Source organism: Nyctereutes procyonoides, unplaced genomic scaffold, assembly GCF_905146905.1.
Source record: "Nyctereutes procyonoides isolate TBG_1078 unplaced genomic scaffold, NYPRO_anot_genome, whole genome shotgun sequence".
Classification (NCBI taxonomy): Eukaryota; Metazoa; Chordata; class Mammalia; order Carnivora; family Canidae; genus Nyctereutes; species Nyctereutes procyonoides.
The window spans coordinates 22,796,802-22,818,602 of NW_026575142.1; positions in this window are offsets into that span (position 1 = coordinate 22,796,802).

Genomic DNA, 21,801 nt, shown 5'->3' on the forward strand with positions numbered 1-21,801 from the left:
GGACTACAAACCTAGAAAGAAGAAAGAAAGAAAAGAAAGAAAGAAAGAAAGAAAGAAAGAAAGGAAAAGAAAGAAAGAAAGAAAGAAAGAAGAAAAAAGGAAAAAAGAAAGAAAGAAAGAGAGAGAGAAAAAAGAATGTTTTTTCCCTACATTACATAATTTTCCAAAGTCATAATAGATCTCCACCGAACAAAGTTAGAATGTGACATATCATGATGGAACTAGATAATTAGGTGAAAACCTACTAAATAAAAACAAAACTCAAGCAATTCACTAGTTTAGTCTGGTAAGTGAGTCTGTAAAAATCAGATGACTGAAATTCTATCCTTATATAATTCTGCACATGTGTTGATTAGTTAAAATTTATGGAATCTGCTATTACTGATCATTATTCTTCCCTAGCAGAGTGACTTTTAAATTTTGATTTACAATATAATCACCTGTAGAACTTGACAAACTCATAGATGCTCAAGCCCCTCTTTCCCCAAACTTTCTATATTGGATCTCTAGGGCTTGGTCATTTGCATTTTTAACTAGCTCATCAGATAATTTGATGTACATCAATTAGTGGATCATTCTCTTAGCACATAGTAGGTCTTCTAATATGATGCATGAAAGGAATTTACTATTAATTGTTCACTCTCAGTGCCCGGTATTTAGAGGACCAGTTTCTTTTGCTGTAACTATACCTTTTTGCCACTGTTCTATTGGCATCTCACTTTACATTAATATATCTATCCTCTAGTGGTAGGAGGAGGTAAAGAGAGATGAAATAAAAAATTGTCAGTTTTTCTTCTCAAAGGTTTTGGTAAAAGGTTGAGAAGTAGACTAAAATTGATTTTCAGATTATTCTGGGGATTTTTCTATCTACACTCTCCATGATTTTTTTGTTGTTGTTCTCACAGATTAACAGAGATGATTATGTTATTTTGGATCCTAAATAAATCCTAAAATAGATTCAAGAATCACAGAACTAAAGAATTAACAGTAGTCTCAGAGATTATCTCAATCATGCCAGTTTCTTGATAATAGAACCTGAATGATTTTATTTATTTTTTTACTTTCAAACAGGCTTTCACTTTGCTTGATATCTTCAAGTCAGCAATATAGCGTAGGCCCATTAACTTGTAACAAACGAGCATAATGTGTCCATGAAGTCTTTACATCCTATCAACCTTATAAAATGTATGCAGTCTTGAGGCAACTAGTTTGAAAGAAAGGGAAAATCTGAAGAGCAATTTACAAAAAGGGATATATTTTTTTAAAAAAATATTAAAAAGAGGAATCTAAGGGCTTATATGGACTATCATGTAGGAGACTAAAACCATGTTTTCGATTGCAATTGGGAATGAAAAGCCAATGTGTTTTAGATTGCTTCAGGAAGTGTAGGTTCAGAACTTCTATTTGCACTTTCCTTACTCTAAGTACAATATGTCATGACTCAGTCTCTTTGCACATGCTATTTCTTCTACCTGCAATGTCTTTGTCTTGCAAGTTTTTCTTGGCTTCAACTACCTTCTTTTGGCTTCTAATAGGATATATTGTGCTTGGCTGCTAGAGCTCCCCTCAGACAGAGGTCATAGTCTGTTCACCTTAAGTTCCCCATTCTTATTACAGTGCCTTGAATATACTAGTGCTAGAAAAAATGTTGAATAAATGAAAAGTTAAATGAAAAAATAAAATTCCTTTTGATGAACGAGTTATGGGTTAATCCAGAAAAAAAGTGATTGTGGGGGGTGGAGGAAGATAGAGTGAAATTGTGTTTTCTCTTCAGAATTTGTCAGAAGGTAAATGTGTGAAGCCTCTGATTTTTTTCTTCAAGCCCATTCTCTCTCCTAAGTTTACAGGGGAGGCAGTGAGCATGGCAGCTCTGGTGGCCTCTGAGAAGTTTCTTCTTTAGCTAGACCTACTAATTTAAAAATCTGAGCACAGAATCTGGGGCCAGACTGCTTGCAATGATATTTATACTGAAACATCTGAATGACCAGAGCTATAAGGTGCAACCTTCTGTTAGAGCAGCAACTTTACAGCCTTCAATAATCACAGAGCCTAAAAGCCTAACTGCTGGCTATAACCAGGCAAAAGTCAACTCCCATCACAACAGATTAAAAAAAAAAAAAAAGATACCCTGCATTTTGTTTTAACCAGAGCTTCACAAAATTTAAAGTGTGTAAGATTCATTTGAGAAGCTTGTAAACCCACATTCCCATTGACAATTGATTCTGTATGAGTAAGAAGTTGCCTGGAATCTGAAATTTAGCTAATGCTTTGTGATTCTAGTGCAATTGGTCTTTGAAAATCATTGTTTCATATTAGCTCCCGAAAAAAAAAGTTTTTGGCTAATTACATGATGAAATCCTAAAAATTTGCCCGAATAACATACAATTATTTTAAAAATACTTAGTTAGCCTTAATGGAATTAATCAAGATGTGTAAGAAGTTTATTTAATTCCTATTCTTTGCAAGATAGAGGCAGACAGTATAGTAGTTCAGAGACTGCTCTGTATTCTTACTGTGCTTTGGGTAACAGGGCACTGGTAGGAGAGATGCTTAAATGTTTTGCATCTTAATTCCTTCCTTTTTTAGGAATGGGAAAAATGAAAGTCATACAGAGTGGCTGTAAGGATAAAATGAAATAATACGAAGTACTTAGTACTATGTACTACTTCTAGGGGAAGTTAAATACAGGTTTTCTGTATTGTGTGATGTCTTGTTATGATGGAGGAACAACTTGCAGTGGTTGAGCAAGGTATAATACAGTCAACCCCATAACACAGATAAATATGAAGTTCTGTGGAGTCCAGAAGACAGAAATAGTATATTCTGGGGCACCTGAGTGGCTCAGTCAGTTAAGCATCTACCTTTGGCTCAGGTCATGATCCTGGGGTCCTGGGAATGAGCCCTGAGCTGGGCTTCCTGTTCAGCAGGGAGTCTGCTTCTCCCTCTCCCTCTGTGATCCCTCCCACTCTCTCTCAAATTAAAAAAAAAGAAAGAAAAAGAAAGAAAGAAAGAAGAAGAAAGAAAGAAAGAAAGAAAGAAAGAAAGAAAGAAAGAAAGAAAGAAAGAAAAGAAAATGAAATAGTATATTCTACTGTGGGCAGAGTATAGAAAAGGCATTGTGGATGGAGTGACAGTTGATTTGAGCCTTGAAGAATCAGTAACCTATAAACATATGGGCAAGAGCATCTCCAACAGAGAAAACGAACAATTTTTGGAAGCACAGAAGCATGGTGTGTATGGGTGAGAGAGTGCTTTTATTTTGCTTTCTCAGAGGAGTAATGAGAAATAAGATTGAAATGTTACATAAGTCTAGAAAAAAAAAACCTGGCAATTGAATTTTTGCTTATTTGATAGCTTTTTCTATACAGGTGTGTCTAACATGAACAGAGCAGCAGACACTTTTATTTCCAGCTTGAGAAGCAGTCCCAGAGGTGGTAACTGGAATGTCAATATGACTGCCTTTTCAAAATGCAATGAGTCAATTGGAGTCTAGAAAAAAGGTCTCTATTAGTCACAGATAAATATTCAACTGAGCCTGTCACATGAACCTAACAAGAGGGGAGGTGCCAGCAGTATTGAACAGATACAGCTTTTTCACACCACAGTCCCCAGGCTTTTCCTAAAGAGAATGTAAGAAAATGACAGTATTTAGAACTGAAGAGAACACCAACAGCCTTTGGTAATGAGCACCACAGTGTAAGTAGGAGTGTCTGAGTCCAATCTTTCCCTAGTATTAACCTTTTTTGTGGTGGGTTAGATTCTAAAGCATCGAGGACATTCCCTTTCCAATGCTGTGACTCCTAACTAACCTGGAAGGAAAATCATGATCTCAAGATCTTGCATTAGGCCAGCAAGTATGAGGTGTTATTTTTAGTAAAGAAATATTAAATTGATACTTTGGTTTTTAAACTTAAAGTAAAAAAAATATGCTATATACTCTTAATTGCAGTACTGCTATAGAAATTGAAAATGAGTTTTTTTGAACATTGCAAAGAAGCAATAACTTGAAATCCATATGTTAGCCATTCAACTGTCTTTTGAACATCAAGTTTCTAAAAGATAGTCATACCTACACTAAAGATTTTCTAATAATATAACGTACTTGTTATTTTTTTCAAAGAAATTATATAACAAAAAAATCAATAATTTTGGACCTGAATTCAGATTTTGTAAAACATCTGTATTGTAAAATCTGTGTTGGCTGTGTTTCTCTACATTAAAAACTCATACGCTAAAATATATGTATATATGCTTAAGACCTATATACACACACATAGATGCATGTGTTTAAAAGAAGACAAAAGTTCATAGGATTCCTCTAAAAGGGTTTTCATTAATATATGTTAATGCGATATGGAAAGATATTGCATTAATGACTCCATTAAATATCCAGAATTGTGCATGCTGCACATATACCAAAAAGGATATTATTCAGGGTGCTTCACTGAGTAGGCAACACTAGATCATATCTACCTCATGATCAGAATGAGCCGGCCTCATGTGAAGTGTAGGCCACATCATTGCTCCTGAAGGTAATATTAACGTGTTGAATGCAAGGGACATGGCTTATTGAATGACCTCGAAAATCCAATATGGCCATTGTTAGCTCTGACAGTTTTGCTGACTGACTTGCTAGGTACTATAATTGGTTTTCCTGATGACACATCATTTTTACTTTCAAAGTGTATACACCAATTATTGACAACATCATTAGGATGACAATATACCAATACTATTTCACTACCTAGGTGCCACATAAAAAAACAACAAACCTACTTATACAAGAATTACCATTAGAAGAAGAAGGTATGAATCTGAGGAATAAAAGTAACATGAACCTAGGGACAAATGGAAAGGTGATTTCTGTAAACATCTAACTTAATCTTTAGCATAAAAGAATGAGGGGACTGGCTAAGTAGCTCAAAAATGAGAAATCCCAAATAAGCTTTGATTTAAAGTATTTAATGAATTCTTTGATTTTGTTATTGCTAAGGTTTATGTATAAAGAATAGGCTCGTGGTATTAAATAGCCGGGCACTCCACATACTAGTGATATTTTTTAAATCATCATTTTTGTTCTAGAATGTAAATGAATGAATATTTTATTTCAGAACATTTTATGTGCAGAACTGATTCAAAATCTTGTCTTAATTGATGAAATATACTGCCTGTACAAACATGTGCCTCTTTAAAAATAAGCTCAGGAAAATCCCAACCTGTTTTGTTTTTAAGTAATATACTTCTGGTTTGATAGCAAAACATCATGAATTTGGCTAGCATTTCCCAATGAATAAATTATATCCTAAGGCAAATTTGCACACTTTGGAACTTGACTGAATAAACTCATGTAATGTGGCTCTTGATTCCTCCTAGAATTTGATCCTCAGAGCTTGCAAGCAGTACTACAATGATTATATACTAATGATGTACCACCTTTTGTCATTTTATTGTTTTGCTCTCTAAGTAAAGAGACCCTTATATAGAGGTCATAGGGAACAATGATTTACATTGGTTTAGAGAAATCCAGTTCAGTGATAATTTGCTACATACCTCTTGTGTGTCAAGAATTGTTCACTTAAATTTCTGTTGATATGTAGTATTCAAGAGTTTTAAGCAGAGAAATTAATCTGGATGCTATAAGGAAGATGATTCGAGGCAATCACCCCATAAGCAAGATGATGCCAGAGTCTGGGCTAGAGATGTTCAAATTTTCCTCAGGCTTTGAGGGAGATAGATGATGAAGACAGAAGAAGAGAAGAATCCAAGGAATACTAAAAATGTAAATTGGGTCCATCTGGTGATTAATTACATGTAAAAAATGGATACAACCAAGGGAAAGAAAAGAGTTGAGGGTGTTTCTAAGATACTTTGCATAATATCTTTAGGTTGGAATGATTCATGACATCACATCTCTTGGGATAAAGAACACAGGAGAAAGTACTGATTGGAGGCAAAGCTATACAACGGTTTAAACTTTGGGTATATTAATTTGGAAGTTCTTCAAGGCATGCAAGTAGAGCTTTCCATCTGGATAGGAGAGTCTGAATGAATCTCACAAAAAATTTCAGAGCTGGATATAGACATTTAGTCAGAATCAGCAAATGATAGTTGAGTGGATGAAATCACATTTGGAGAGAACAGAAGAAAATCAATAGAGTTTGATGGTAAGCTCTTCTTATAGAGAAGATCGATGTTTAAGGCATTGATAGAATAAACAGGTACTTTAAAAGAAACCGAATGGGAAAGTCATAAAGGTAGAAGAACCAACAGAATGGATTTATGGAAGCAAAGGAATTTTATGAATAACCAAAGTGAGTATTCACTTACAACATCAGCTTCATTACAGCAAGGAACCCACCTGACTTGTTCAATGTTGCATCCTCAGCACTGGGAGCAATGTCTGCGCCTTGGTGGGCACCCAAAAAGTGTAAAATTAATGAATCAATCAATAATATGAAATGTGCCTCAAAGGTTTACTCAAATAAACACTTAACAACCTCAACATACAAAGGGTTGGAGTCAAGTCATTTTACAGTGGAGCACAGAGAGGAGAACCCCATCATCAGATTGTAATTTCTTAATAACAGAGATGGCATCTCACTCTGTCTTCTTACCACAGTTCTATGTAAAGTAAGTACTCAAACTGAGTGTGCTTGCTGAATCAACTACATATAAACTACATCTAAACTAGTTTTACTCCAAGATGAAACCTTTATTAGTTTACACTTACGATTCCTGTCCTTCCCCTCTCTCCCCTCCCACCCCCCTCCCGGCTTGGCAGTGGACATATAGTGTCTCAGGAGTTGGGCCCACACTTGCGGGTAAAATGATTGGAAATGGTCAGAGTAGCACTATTTGCAGATGGGCTTAATTATGCTCTAATCCTGGGAGCTCTGAGGAAATGAGATGAAACCATTGCTCCTTATAATGAAATTAATTCTCACTCTTCTAGACATCAGATTTGTTATACGGTATTTGAAATTTTTTGTAAGATTTCTTATATAGTATAAGAAATTTCTTGTTATACAGTATTTGAAATTTTTTATAAGCTAGATGCCAATACTATTGGATATTGGTGAATATGTATTTTATAGCTATTTGTTAGCTGAAAATAAAGGTTTGTTCATGTGAATATAATTAAATTACTTTCATATGTTCACCTGGATATTAAAAAATAATAGTTTTATTTTAAATCTGGAATTTGTCCTTCCTTCCTTCCTTCCTTCCTTCCTTCCTTCCTTCCTTCCTTCCTTTCTTTTAGAATGGATATATGTGGAAGCTGCAAAATTTCTGATTTAGGTGATTATATTTCTGTTTTGTTCCCTGTTTCTCTCTTACCACTATACAGCTAGTTTACAGTGTTTGGATACATTCTTTGGTATCTGCAATGATTTGCCAAAATACTAGTTGTAGGTAGACTGTTATATAAGTTACTGCTGCTCTGCAGACTCTCAGCATTTGGAGCTCTGTCATTGACAGTTGCACTTATTGGGAGCTGTTTTATCTAGACTTACAGGATGTCTCAGCGGATCTTTAATCTGATGTGATTGTGCCAAAATAACCTGGTGCCATGCATGCACAATATGTCTGTGCTAAAAATTCCCGCGGAAATTTTGGATGAGTAACCTCACAGGCAAAGTAACTGGGATCTGCTATTTTAAAAACAGAATTAATGCAATTATGTTTGTTGTTTTCAAATAGCGAAGAGTATATTATCACTAAATATGTTCAATTGCTCAACATCCCCCATATAAATGTTTTATGCTAAGTCTCCTATAAAAAAATATCAATATAACATACAGCTTCAAGTGCTTGTTTATATTCCCCATGTTCATAAAAGTAGAGCCCCCAGTATAAGACTTCATTTGTTATGGGAAACTAAACTGTCTCTTAAAACTCTTTTTGACTCCTTGAAAACTCTGTGATATAATCAACTTCAGAACCAGTTATAAAGATCAAATAATTAGCTAGAAAGAGTGGAAAAGCATAAGACTCAAATTGTATTAATGTTCCTCAAATTTTTGTATGCCTAAAAGTCATTTGGGAGATTTATTAAAATTGCAGATTCCTGAGCTCTGTTTCATGCCTACTGCACAGGAGTCCATAGGTGTGGAGTCTGAATTAAGGAATTTCATAACCATCCTTAATGAATTTTATATCCCTGGTCCTAAATGCATAGTGTCCAGGCAGTTTCAAAATTTTCTGGGATTCAATGCCAGATTTTTAAAAATCTTAGTTGGTTTTCATATTTTCTTTCAGACCTTGTTTATATGTGAAGGTGGTGTGAGATTAGCAATAGACCATCATGAGTCTGACAATCCAGAGAGGGTGAACGTCAAGAGAAGAGAAAGGGCTGTGCCTCCCCATCCTCTTTGTACAGGACATCATGATAAGACATCCTTACTCTTAAAGCAACACACTCATAGGAGGCGACTGACCAATGAAGTGAAGGGAATCAGGTCAATCCCTGAGTAGGTGAATTTGCTATTTGAATAATCTGGGGAATTGACCTGATTTTCAGCTTTGTCTTGTCAATGGAGACGTGAACTAAATTTGTCCTTCACTGCATGCACACCAAGTATGAGAAGTGGTCAGACAGATCCAAATGGTCGAGGTGCTTTTAAGACAGTTGTATTAGTCTTTCATCAGCATTGACACCATATTCAAATGAATTTTGATAACCCTTTGGATATTATAAAGTCTTTTTATATATGTTATGTCATTTGAGCTTCAAAAACTACAGGACAGGATTTTAATCCTATGTTTCTGCTTAAAAGATAAAAAGGCCAGAAAAATCTAACAGCTTGTTATTTGAAAATCAGGGACTATAACTCAGATTCTCTGACGTATCATCCAGTGTTATATCTTTGATTGTCCTTTGATTTCTTTTTAAAATTATTAATGAATAATTGTTGCTAGGTAATAGTATTAATCTATTAGGATATTTTAAGTTGCAAGTCACAAAAAAGTCTCAATTTGGCTGAAACAATAAAAGTATTTTTTTGATTCTTCAAAGCAAATGCTTCTATAATTAATATTGCTTCGAGAGAGGTTTGATCCTGGAACTTACATAAGGAACTCCCTATTTTTTTGCCCGACTTAACCACTGTTGACTCTGTTCTCCAGCATGATCTTTCCTTATAGCCATAAAACAATGGCCAGCTACCCACCAATAGCTGGATTAAAATCTCAGATTTACATCATATGCTCAGTTCTGCAAGTAGAGTAGATGGTATGATGATCGGCTTAAGCCAACCACAAGTCATACTTGAAGGTGAGATTCTCAAAAGCCCGGTGGTAAGGGAAAAGAATGTTCTTGGAGATCAGGTTAATTTTGCTTGTTGGAATTCTGATTTCAAAGTCCCAGTATTCTTTATTATTGATATTTAGATTATTTGTCTGGTCAGCTGGAGATCTGTGATATTGGAGTAAACACACTGGGTAACAAACTAGTTAGACTAGTTTTAGAGAGGACAAATCCCATTATTCTCCTAATTCTGAACAGCATTTGGGCAAAGCTTTACTTTTGATGACAAAAGGAATCAAGATAGAGAGTGTACATGATTCCGTATAATTTCTTTATTCCATGAATATATAAAATAACATGTATAATTAAAATATATAATCACTGATACACAATAATACATTATATATATTATGCATATACTATACCAGTAAGTCTTAAATCATGAGTCTTTTGATGAACATGGGAGGCAATTTCTACGGCTTTATTCCAGCCCTGCCCTCCAAATTTTATTGGTGATGAAGTGAGTATTGGCATTAATTATTAGAAATACAACAAGAATATATCAGTGGAAGAAAAATATGAAAGCAAAAGACAAATTAAAAAGGAATTTTCATAGTTTTCCTTAGGAAATCTCCAATGCCAAAAGAACTCTCTAAAGTTTAGGAAGATTAGCTTATCTTGAGAGAAACTATTTCAATTTTATTTTATTTTATTTTATTTACCATTTCAATTTTAACAGCAGCATGACTTTACACAGAAAAACTGTTCAAGAGCTTCATTTCATGAGCAAATATTTCTTTTTTTTTTCATGAGCATATATTTCTTAAGCAACAACTCTGTGCTAAGGATTTTTTAAAGCATCACATTCAATTACTGCAGAGAATTGTTTGTTGGTTTTTAGTCCTGTTTGTTGTACTTGTGGATTGACCAGCTTCTAATCCCAACCTCCTTAGAAGGATATTGATTTGCTTTTTGAAAATCACAGGTCCCTAATACTCAGATCACCTGGTTGGGACATACTAACCATACCGCATTTCTCACAATGACCACATGACTTTTCCCTTAGCTGGGAATAGATTTGTTTTTTCTCTCTCCATGGTAATTGGTTCAGAGATATACCCAAGCCAGATCAATGGCAGTCATTTCAGGGAATGTTGCTGGAACTATTAAGAAAGAGGAACTGGTATACTTTTTACATGAACTACCTAGATATAGACATCTGTCTTCTGGGGGCCACCACAGGGGAGAGAAATGGCTGGGAAATAATACCAACATGGAAGAGAGCAGAGCTGAGAGATGCAGATGAATATCTAGTCTTGATGATAATATTTGAACAACTATTATCATCCTTGTCTGAAACTACACTATATGCTTTCAGTTAAGTGAGCCAATAATTATTTTATTATTTTTTCTTTAAGCCAGTTTGATTTGTGTTTCCTTACAACTAAAGTACGGACTAACATACTAGTTAGTGCTAACCAGTGCTAACAGGTTTATAAATGTAAAGCCTTACTTTTAAACTAACGAAAAATTAAACATTTGAGTATATACATGCGGAGGAGAGAATGTAGCCAGTTATAGTGGACATTTGTTTAAAAAGAGTTTATACAAGTGATCAAAATCTTCTAAGGGTAGACTCAATTTAATTGCAGTTTCCCAGTAGATACCATGCCCCTCTTTTATCACAAGTGGTCAGAGATTTCATCTCCTTCATAGAAAGACAATATTTCTGCACATTTATGTTGTTTTTAAATCAAATGTGCCTACTTCTCAGAGGAGGCCACTCCAGGGTCAAGGAATTATAGAATAAGAGGACCTCGGGTACACTTACAATTTAATTTTACCCTAGGCGTTAAATAGGGAATTTGAAAGTTGTAGATTTTTGGTCTAGCATGTTCATCTAGGTGACTTTCTTTTTGTGACATTTTGAAAGTGCAAAGCATAAAATAACTGAGTGTTTTGATAAGTCTTGAAATAAATGGCATGGTAAGAAACCATAAGAATGTGCCAAATTATACACTTTTAATTTCAGTCCAAATAGGAAAAAATTATTATTTCTTTCTTATGAAGGAAAAGTTTATGTACAATGAATTTCTTCAAAGTGCATATTTTGATGAATTTTGATAAATATACACTCCATAGTAACCACCACACCAATAAAAATGCAAAAAAATTCCAATCACCTCAGAAAATACTGTGGTATAATACTCTAGTCAACCAATATCCCCATAAACAATCACTGTCTGTTTTTTGTTTTTAAAAATATTTTATTTATTTATTTGACAGAGCAAGAGAGAGAGAGAGAGCACGCACACGCAAGGGGAGCAGCAGGCAGAGGGAGAGGGAAAAGCAGACTCCCCACCAAACAGGGCTCCCGATGTTGGACTCCATCCCAGGACCCTGAGATCATGACCTGGGCCAGACAACTAGGGGCAACTCTGCTAGCCTTGGGGTGGACAAGGTGGGAGAAGAGGATAATATGCTGGAGATTTTAACCTACTACTTTGCAAAGCTTGGAGGGAACAAAATACCTAGGATTAACATCCAGGCTCTTGTGGCAAAGCCTAAAGGGGATGCTATGAGATGAGATTCCTGGGAAAGTGAGGATGTTGTGGTGATTGTTGGTGAAACACATGGAATGCCCTGTACTATCTGACCTCTAATACAAAGGAAAGTAAAAGTTAGTAGAGTAGTGGATACCACACTTCTCTAACCTCAACTCTTCTTTCAACTTTCTAACTCAAATTTCAGCTTCTGGTTGGGCATCAGTGGCCAGCCAAACTGCCCACAGTAGGGGCCAACCCACTTCAGCTGCCGTTTGTTTTTCTTCCTTGCCACAGGTTTCTCTGCCCAGTTCCTCAAACAAATGCATTAAAACAGCTGGCATTTTCAGGCATCCCATAGTCATGCAGTGTGGCCCACAAGCATCCCTAGCCAATGGAGCAGCCCCCAATCTAGGACATGTTTATAATGAAATAATATACTTCCACTCAGCTTATTTAGATAGTTCTCATGTTCTGGCAAAAGGCCAAGGAAAGTATCCAGGTGTGGTGAATGTGGTTATAAGATGGGGGAAGAGGGCAGGGGGCAGGGAGTAAGCGAGGTGGCAGTGGTATTTCTCTCACTGACAGCAGGCAGAAAAATGAGAAACATCACTACACACCATGTCCACTGGCAGCATTTGCATGGCACTAAGGAGGTTCAAAGCACTCAATACCTTAGAGATTGGATGATTCTAGCCTGAAGGGAGGCTTGACCCAATGAAAGGAGGTCATGTGGGTCCCCGGAAATCTAGAGAGGAGATACAATGATTTCTTAGGGAGCTGGAAGTGAGGCAGGCAACTATGCCCCAACTTGGAAGATCCTGATTGGTCCAGTCACTATAAGATACTCCAGTCCCCACCAGCACCTAGGAAAGGATGACAATATCATCCATAGGATGACAGCATCATCCTATGATGCTGAGCCCAGTCATAGGAGAAGACATTTGTGATATAGAGCAATCTATTTCTGATCTGGAGGAAGCTGTAAGTCTCAGGAATGAGTATGGGTTGTGGGAAATGCCTGAGACAGAGAGGAATCTCTGAAAGCTAAAAGGCTATCCCAATCAGCTGTAAATAAAAGGTCCAGTAAAAGTAAACTGGAAGCAAACGTGGTTTGACTTCACTGCTGCTAGGATCCCACCTGAACATGCAGACTGATGAACCAACACTGTGTTGGTCATCCTGAAGTCTGAACAATAGTTCATACCTGCTCCACTTGTCCCTATCATACCTGATGCCCTTCTAACTCCAGCCAAGGCCTTGGGGATATTGTCCTATTTGGAATGGGTTCCTCCCATGTTCCAGGTATAGAATACAAGCCAAGATTACCTCCAGGTGAGGGCCATTGGAGTCCATCAGAGGCCTCATATTGACCTATGTATTGGTCCCTCAGAAACAAACAAGAGGTGGCACTGGAGTCAAACGTATAGTAGTGTCCCCTTATCCATGTGGGAAACATTTGAAGACCCCCAGTGTATAGTACTGACCACAGATAGTACTGAACCCCCTATATACTATGATTTTTTCCTATACATACACACCTATGATAAGGTACAATTTACAAATTAGGCACAGTAAGATTGACAATCATAACTACTGTCAAAATAGAATAATTATAGCAATACACTGTAATATAAGCAGTATAAGTCTTTCTCAAACTCTCTTATACTGTTCTCACCTTATACTGTACTCACCTTTCTTCTTCTTTACGTGATGCTATGAGATGATAAAATACCTAAGTGAAAAGATGAAGTGGGATGAATAATGTGGGCATTGTGATGTAGTGTTAGGCTACCATTGACCTTCTGGTGATTCATCTGGAGTAGCACTTGCTTCCAAATCATGGTTGACCACAGGTAACTGAAACAGCAGAAAGCAAATCACAGATAAGGGAGGCCTGCTATACTGACTTACCTGGTAACTCTCAGAAGTTTTCTTGCCTCCTCAGCACCACTGATGGTTACAGAAGGCAAAAGGTTAAGATGAGGAAGGTTTCTTTGGGACTGCAAATTGGGTGTTCTCCCCTACAAGAATATGTTTTTAATCTCTCTGATAGCAGAGAACATATTGGCCATTGATATTCCACAAGATCAAACTCTGGAAACCTCCAGCAGTGAATTCTACTTCCAGGTTAAAGTAATCAAACCAGAGTTAAGAGGAAATGCCAACTGGGAATCAGTATGCATGCTGCCCCCACAGAGTGGTAACTGTCAAATGACAGAAATTGTCTGGGGGGCATAAGGAAATACGAGAAACTATCCAAGAACTGCACCAAGTGGGTATTGTGCACCTTGCCATAGTGCTTTCAACAGCCTGGTATGGCTAATAAAAAAAGCTAGATAACTCATGGTAGAGGACTGTAGACTACTGAGAATTGGATAAGGTAGTGCCACCATCCACGTGGCTGTGCCAATATTGCCATGATCATAGATACCTTGGCCACGGTCCTAGGAGTCATACCATGCTGTACTACACAAATGCATTTTTCAGTGTACCTCTGGCCACTGAGTGACAAGATCAATTTGCCTTCACATGGGTGGGGCAGCAAGAACCTTTCGTCTTTACCCAAGGTTACCAGCACAACCCCACAATATGTCACATGATGGTAGCTTAAGATCTGTCACTATTCTCCTTGCCCCATCAGTAAAATGGGCCCATGACATTGATGATATAATGTTACCATATGAAGACTTGCCTCTGCTGCAGGACACTCTGCAGGCTTTGCTGGGACATCCACCAGGGACAGGATAGCTAGGTAGTGAACCTACAGAGAATTCAAGGCTCAGGCACTGCTATAAAGTTTTTAGGAGTCATTTGGTTAGGTAGGACATACATTGTCCTAGGATCTGTGATTGATAAGGTGCAAGCCTATCCAATCCTTCAGAAAATGAAAGAGATGTTAGCCTTTGTAGGGGTTTTGGGGTTTTGGAGGACTGTAACTGCCCACCTGGTAGAGTGTCTCTGTTCCGTATACAATCAGGTAAAAGGGCAGATGTGGGACTGAGGATCAGAGCAGCAAGCCACCTTTGAAAACATGAAAATGTTAGCAAAGCAGATTAAAACTCTGGGCACTTTCCAAGTAGGGCTGCCATTTGAGTTAGATGTATCTGTGACTACAGAAGATATGGGTTGGGCACTGAGGCAGAGAAAACAGTAGCAGTGGGATTTTGGCCCCGAAAGGGGATGGCAAACCAATATACCCCCACAGAACAATAGCTTCTAGCAATGTACATAGCACTCCTCCAAGGAGAGCCTCTCACGAAGGAATAACATTTTATAGTAAAAACTTCTATCAAAGGGTGGGTTGAGAATATGTTCCATTGACCCACTTCTGCGGTGGCTCAAACTCCCACTTTGACTAAGTGGATGCCTATTTGCAGCAGAGGAGCACCTTGTCTGCCAGCCCACTGTCTCTACAAATGCGGGTTCCACTAGGCCTTTTAGGGTATACAGATCCTTCAAATGCCTACTCCCTTTCCTGCAACCCGTAGATAGGGAGCAGAAGAAATACCCACTGATGGATGGAGTGAAGGCAATCCATTCACAGGGACCACAGTCACTATTTAACCTGACACTGACCTCATCTGGCGGCAAACAGGAATGAACTGCAGAAGCCAGTGGGCCAAACTCAGTGGTTTACCTGGTGATCAATTTTGAGTCCTGGCCATTTAACCCTGGGCACTGATAATTGAACTGGATCTAAAGGGATTAACCCTATGGTGTGGATAATCATCATGAGCCCTTTTGAGGTCAGGAAATGCATAGAAAGATTGGCCACTATAGCCCTCGGGGGATGGTGTACTGCCAAGGATGCTGAATTGCCCTTGAAACACAGTGACCTGGTTAATGCAGGAATAGCATGTCCTGTGTGTTCCGAACAACCAAGACAGCTGCCAAAGGAATCTGGAACCATAAACCCAAGTTCCCAACAAGTGAGAGACTGAGAAAATTATTCTCCTAGCTCCCTCCCTCAAGTGAGTGTCCTAAGTAAGGCTGGTTTGTGTGGCCACTGCACCTGGCCTAACCCATGCTTTCCTCTGTTGCTGCACAAACAAGGCTGCCACCATCGGAGGGGATTAGAGAAGCTGAGTAGCATGTACACACATACCCTCATCAAAAAGACGATAACCAGGGACTGGGAATCACATTTCAAAGGTCATGATGTGCAAGACAAGACAACAGTACATGATATTGAGTGGAGGTTCCATCTCCACTCTAATTCACAAGTAGCAGAGATGCTAGAAAGGAAGAATGGACTATTAAAGTAGCGGAATAAATTTACTAACAGATAAAATCACCTACATTGGGTAGACTAAGGTACGATTCCAGGCTTTACTACAATTTAATGATCAATCAGTAGGGCCTATGGTTCCATATGTTTAGATTGGGGACCCCTTGCTGAGGCACCTAACACCGTGAAGGTGTGTAAGTCACAGACTATCATTGTGGATAAACGGGCTGTGCTGCTAAGAACGCTAAATCCCATCACATCCAGAAAAGGCATTTTCTACTGGAATCTGCAACAGGCTGTCCCACTGGGATGGGTGAGTTACTCCATGCCTCTGGGTAAGGGGGGAACTACTCAATCTCCGCTGGCATCCTATTGTCTTGCTGCAAGCCAGCCCTCTTGAAACACGATACCTGGAATGGACCATGTAGCATTGAAAGAGGGGAGAATATTGAGATATTGGGAGAATATTGGGAGAATATTGGGGCTAGTCTGGCATATTCGACCCCCACCTCATGCCTGATGGTGCTACTTCCCTCGGTCAACATAAATGGTATGCACATGCAGGGCAAATTCCTAAAGCTGCCAGCCTCCCTCTCCTTACGGCTAGGTGGGCACATTCTGTTTTCCATCCATAGATCATTTGGCCACCATCTTTATTCCTTCCATTGGTCTTGGGGACGTAATCGAACACATGGAAGTCCTTACTAAATTCACCCAGGAAGCCTAAACTGATAGCCAGCAAAGTTTGTCTTTACTGAACACTGGAGTCTTTCTAATGAGGAAAGCTGTCTTCCAAAATAGAACTAAGCAGTATCACTGCCTGGCGAGGGGGCACCTGTCCCATTACGCACATAGCAATCCGTGTGTTGATACTGTTGAGTCTGCTAATGCGTCAACTTTATTAAATCACATGAGACACACGTGACCAACTGGAGGCATCCGATCCTTGGCCCAGAGGACCTAATAACTCAATGGCCCACACCGTGGAGCTCTTGGTGGAAAAAGATGTTACTTATTTTGGGAATCATTATCTTAATCCGTGTCCTCTCTTGCACGTGCCTCTATTACTGCCTTGGTACCTGCCTCCCATGGAGCCAGACAGCCACCCAATTAGCCACCTTCAGGCTGGTGAAACCCCTCTCTGACCGCTCAAGCCACATTTCAGAAGAGGGGGATCTGTGAGATGACAAGAGCCGGTCGCAGGAGGTGGAGTGCTCCAGGAGGTCACTGGAAGGACCTGCTAGCCCATGGGGCACTGGGAGGCCGCTCAGGACCTGCCCCAGCCCAGCCCAGCCCAGCCCACTACTCCCCACCCCAACCCATCCCACCCCACTCCTCCCCAGCCCTCCCCAATCCTCCCCACTCCTCCCCAAGCCACTCGGCCCACCGCACCTCATCCCACCCCACACCTCCCCTTCTTACCGCATCCCACCGCACTCCTCCCCAGTCCACCCCAGCCTTCCCCACTCCTCCCCACTCCTCCCCACGCCTCCCCAGCCCACTCCTCCCCAGCCCTCCCCAGCCCACTCCTCCCCACCCTACCCCATCGCACCCCTCTCCTCCCCAGCCCTCCCCAGCCCACTCCTCCCCACCCTACCCCATCCCACCCCACTCCTCCCCAGCTCCCCAGCCCTCCCCAGTCCACCCCTCCCAGCCACCCCCCTCCTCGGGCCTCGGAGCGGTCCGCCCACCCGCCGTTTCTGCAGCAGGAGCAGTTCCGAGAACGCATCCCTGCGGGAGTAAGGTGTTGCTGGGACCATCTGGATTGGGTGCGTCGCTCATCGCGGTTCGGGCCCCTAACTTCGAGGATCCTGGCGGCGCTGCGGGTGGCGGCCGCCGAGCCTGGTGAGGCCCGGGGTTGGGGTGGGGGGGGTGCGGGGCTGACCCGGGTCTCCGCGGGCCGCTTGGGAGCCAGCGCAGGTGCTGGTCTCCGTGTCTCGGTTCCCGCGACCGTGAGGTGCGGTCTAAGGATTTTACCTGCTGTGTCTCCACTACTGTGACGTGGAGGTGGGTTTTTGTTTTTTTAGTGTTATTATTTGCTATTCATATTTCTTACCTCTTTGATAAAGTATCTCTTAAAGGTTTTGCCTATCTGTGTATTTTTAAGTTCGTCTGTCTACTTAATATGTTGTAGATCCAAGGTATTTATGAGGTATGTGGTGTATAAATCTCTTCTGCAAATCTGTGGATAGCTGTTTTATTTGTTTTATTTTTTTTATTTTAAAGAGCAAAACATTTTGATGAAGTCCAACTTAGGTAACTATACATACTTTTTTTGGTTCATGATTTTGTACTCTATCTAAAAAATATTTGCCTGATCCAGTTTTCTCCTTTTATTTTTCTCTAGAAGCATATCTTTAGCTCTTACCCTAAAGTTTGTTATTCCTTTTTATCCAATATTTGTAATGATGTAGGACAAGATGTGAGGTTGGTTTTTTGCATATGGTTTTACAGTTCTGCACCATTTGTTGAGAAAGGCTCCTAACTGTAATAGTTTGCAATTAGTGCTGTAACATAGTATGAGAAATTTATTTTGTAGCTTATAATAACTCAAATCTATTATCTTTAGTTCTGGAGGAGAGAGGTCCAAAGTCAGCACCACTGGGCTAAAGTCAAGCCAAGGTGTTGGCAATGTCGGTTCCTTCTGGAGGTTCTAGGGTGGAATCCTTTTTGTACCTTTTCCAGATTCTAGAGGTTTCCTGCATTCCGTGCTCAGGCTGCGTCCTCCATCTGCAAAGCCAGTGATGTAGCCCTGTCAAATCTAGTGTCCTGATTCTGCTTCTGTCATCACACTGCCTTCTCTCATTCTGAACCTTCTTCCTTCCTGTCATAAGGACTCTTACAATTACATTGTGCTCACGCAGAAAATAAACATCCTTAACTTAATAACATCAGCAAAGTCCTTCTTGCCATATAAGGTGACATCTCCATAGGTTTAGAGATTAAGACATAGATATCAGTTAATGTGTATGGTGAAGTCCCTAATCTCATTCCTGATACCAGTAATTTGTATTTTTTAATCAATTTATTTTATCCACTATTGAATTTTTAAAGGAACAACTTTTGAATTCATTGATTTTTTGGGGGGGATTTCCACTTCATTTTATATTTCATTGATTTCTGCTCATGTCATTTTGATGTTTTTTTATGGGCCAGGATAAGGTCTATTTTGATAAATATTCTGTGTTCACTTTAAAAGAATATGTGTTCACCTAGCATGGACTCTGTATGGACTCTGTAAATGTCAGTTTGGCAAAGTTGACAGTGTTGTTCCAGTTCATCTGGATCTCTATATTTTTCTATTAACTCTTGAGAAATTGGTAGTGTAATATATAATTGAGTTAATAACACAGTCATCAACTTAATTGTTCAATTGTTTCAAGGAGTCACGGATCTCAAACAGTTGTTATTCACAAAATAACTTTATTAATAAAGGTCTCAAACCATCACTAACTGCCTACAGGCAAAGCATCTTAGTACCAGGAAACCCAAGGTCTATGATGGTGAAGGTCTTTAGAATACACTATTACAGGCATATCCTAGCTATGTGACCAGCCTTAATTCTTGGAGCCCCATTAACATTTACTAAAACCAGGTGCAAATTAAAAATCCAATTAGAATTTCTAAACAATGCTTTCAGGCTATTAATTCCTGCTCTGAAACAATCACAAACCATAGTTACAGAATGCTATATGATATTTTAATAATTTCCATAGCATTGACCCAAGTGTCAGTAGCTCTGGAGATAAGCATGAGATCAATCCACAGATGAAATGAATCCACATTATACCAGTGAAGTGTGGTTATCAATTTAAGAAGCAACCAAACTAACATAGAATTTCTGTGAAAAATTTAACAGATTTTTGCATGAACTTAATTTTTTTATAACCTTTGCCTGTTATAATTTGAACTGTATTATAAGCTTCAACTTATAGCTTTTAATAAATAATCAACTTATTATTAATGAGATATAAATCCTATTCAGGCACATAATTGCCCATTGAGATTACATCCTAAGCAGATTTTAAGTCAGTTTCCCAGTACTTTTATTTATTTATTTATTTATTTTAATAAATTAATTTTTATTGGTGTTCAATTTACCAACATACAGAATAACACCCAGTGCTCATCCTGTCAAGTGTCCCCCTCAGTTCCCGTCACCCATTCACCCCCACTCCCCGCCCTCCTCCCCCTCCACCACCCCTAGTTCGTTTCCCAGAGTTAGGAGTCTTTATGTTCTGTGTCCCTTTCTGGTATTTCCCACACATTTCTTCTCTCTTCCCTTATATTCCCTTTCACTATTATTCATATTCCCCAAATGAATGAGAACATACACTGTTTGTCCTTCTCCGATTGACTCACTTCACTCAGCATAATACCTTCCAGTTCCATCCCCGTTGCAGCAAATGGTGGGTATTTGTCGTTTCTAATGGCTGAGTAATATTCCATTGTATACATAAACCACATCTTCTTTATCCATTCATCTGTCGATGGACACCGAGGCTCCTTCCACAGTTTGGCTATTGTGGACATGGCTGCTAGAAACATCGGGGTGCAGGTGTCCCGGCGTTTCATTGCATCTGAATCTTTGGGGTAAATCCCTAACAGTGCAATTGCTGGGTCATAGGGCAGGTCTATTTTTAACTCTTTGAAGTTTCCTGGTACTTTTAATCAACTATCTGTATTATCATAAGTCTTATGTCATCTATCAAATTGACTCTTCCAATGACCTGAATATGGTACCAAATTGCAACATAATTATGAATATTAAAAACAATTACAAAACAAATCAGAAATTATTACTGTAATGTTTATTGCTGCTTTCCAATAGAAATAAGCATTTCCTATGTGCCAGATTTTATTATGTGCAGAATTATTAACCAAAGGCTGTGTCTCAGTGAGGTATGAAGTTCTAGGGAATCCTTATGAAGATACATTCCTTCATCACACAGGATCAATAGAAGGTGGGTTTGAAATGGAAGGAGGCTCCTAAGAGTCTTTTAACTGTCTCTTGGGAGTATCTGTAAAATTTAAAATTTGTCTGTACTAACAAATTGTATGATTGGGTTTCCTTGTCCTAATCTGTGATGTTGCCAGAGATTTTAAGCAGACTGATATAAAATATACTCCCCATTTGGAAACTTGTATTGATAAGGGGTCTGTATATTTTCCATAAATGGACTAGTGTTTTGGCAGTTGTATGCCTGGCCAATGGGATTGGTCTATTTGAAGTAATATATTTAAAACTCCTGCCTGTGTTATGATACAAAGCTTTCGCTCACTGTTGTGTAGAGGCATGTTGTCTTAACTTTCTTTCATTTGCAAAAACTATTTAGTTAAAACAATATTATCGGAACAAACAGCTTGCACTCTTGGGTCTATTTCATGGAATTTGAATACTCCCCAAGCCATCTTTACTTCCAAGATCGTTTTTTCTCTGAGAACTCTCTTAATTAAAGCAAATTCCATTTATCTCAGTATCCCTAGGCCTTTTCTTATTTCCCCTAAAGGTCTGTTTGATCTGGACCTAAGTGTTGTTTTTTCCATCATGCTTGTTGTGCCCACTGTGTGCTATTTGTCTATGTGTAGTTGGGAAACATAATCAAACATGCCATATTTTCCAGGACAAAGTCATATGGGAAATTAGTGTGTGTATGTATATACATATAAATATACATATACCAGAATATCCTTCATAGCTCTCTCCAAATTTCCAGGTATTGCGTATCTGATATATGATACCAGTAGGCTAGCCATAAAGACTGATCCATCTCAAGAAC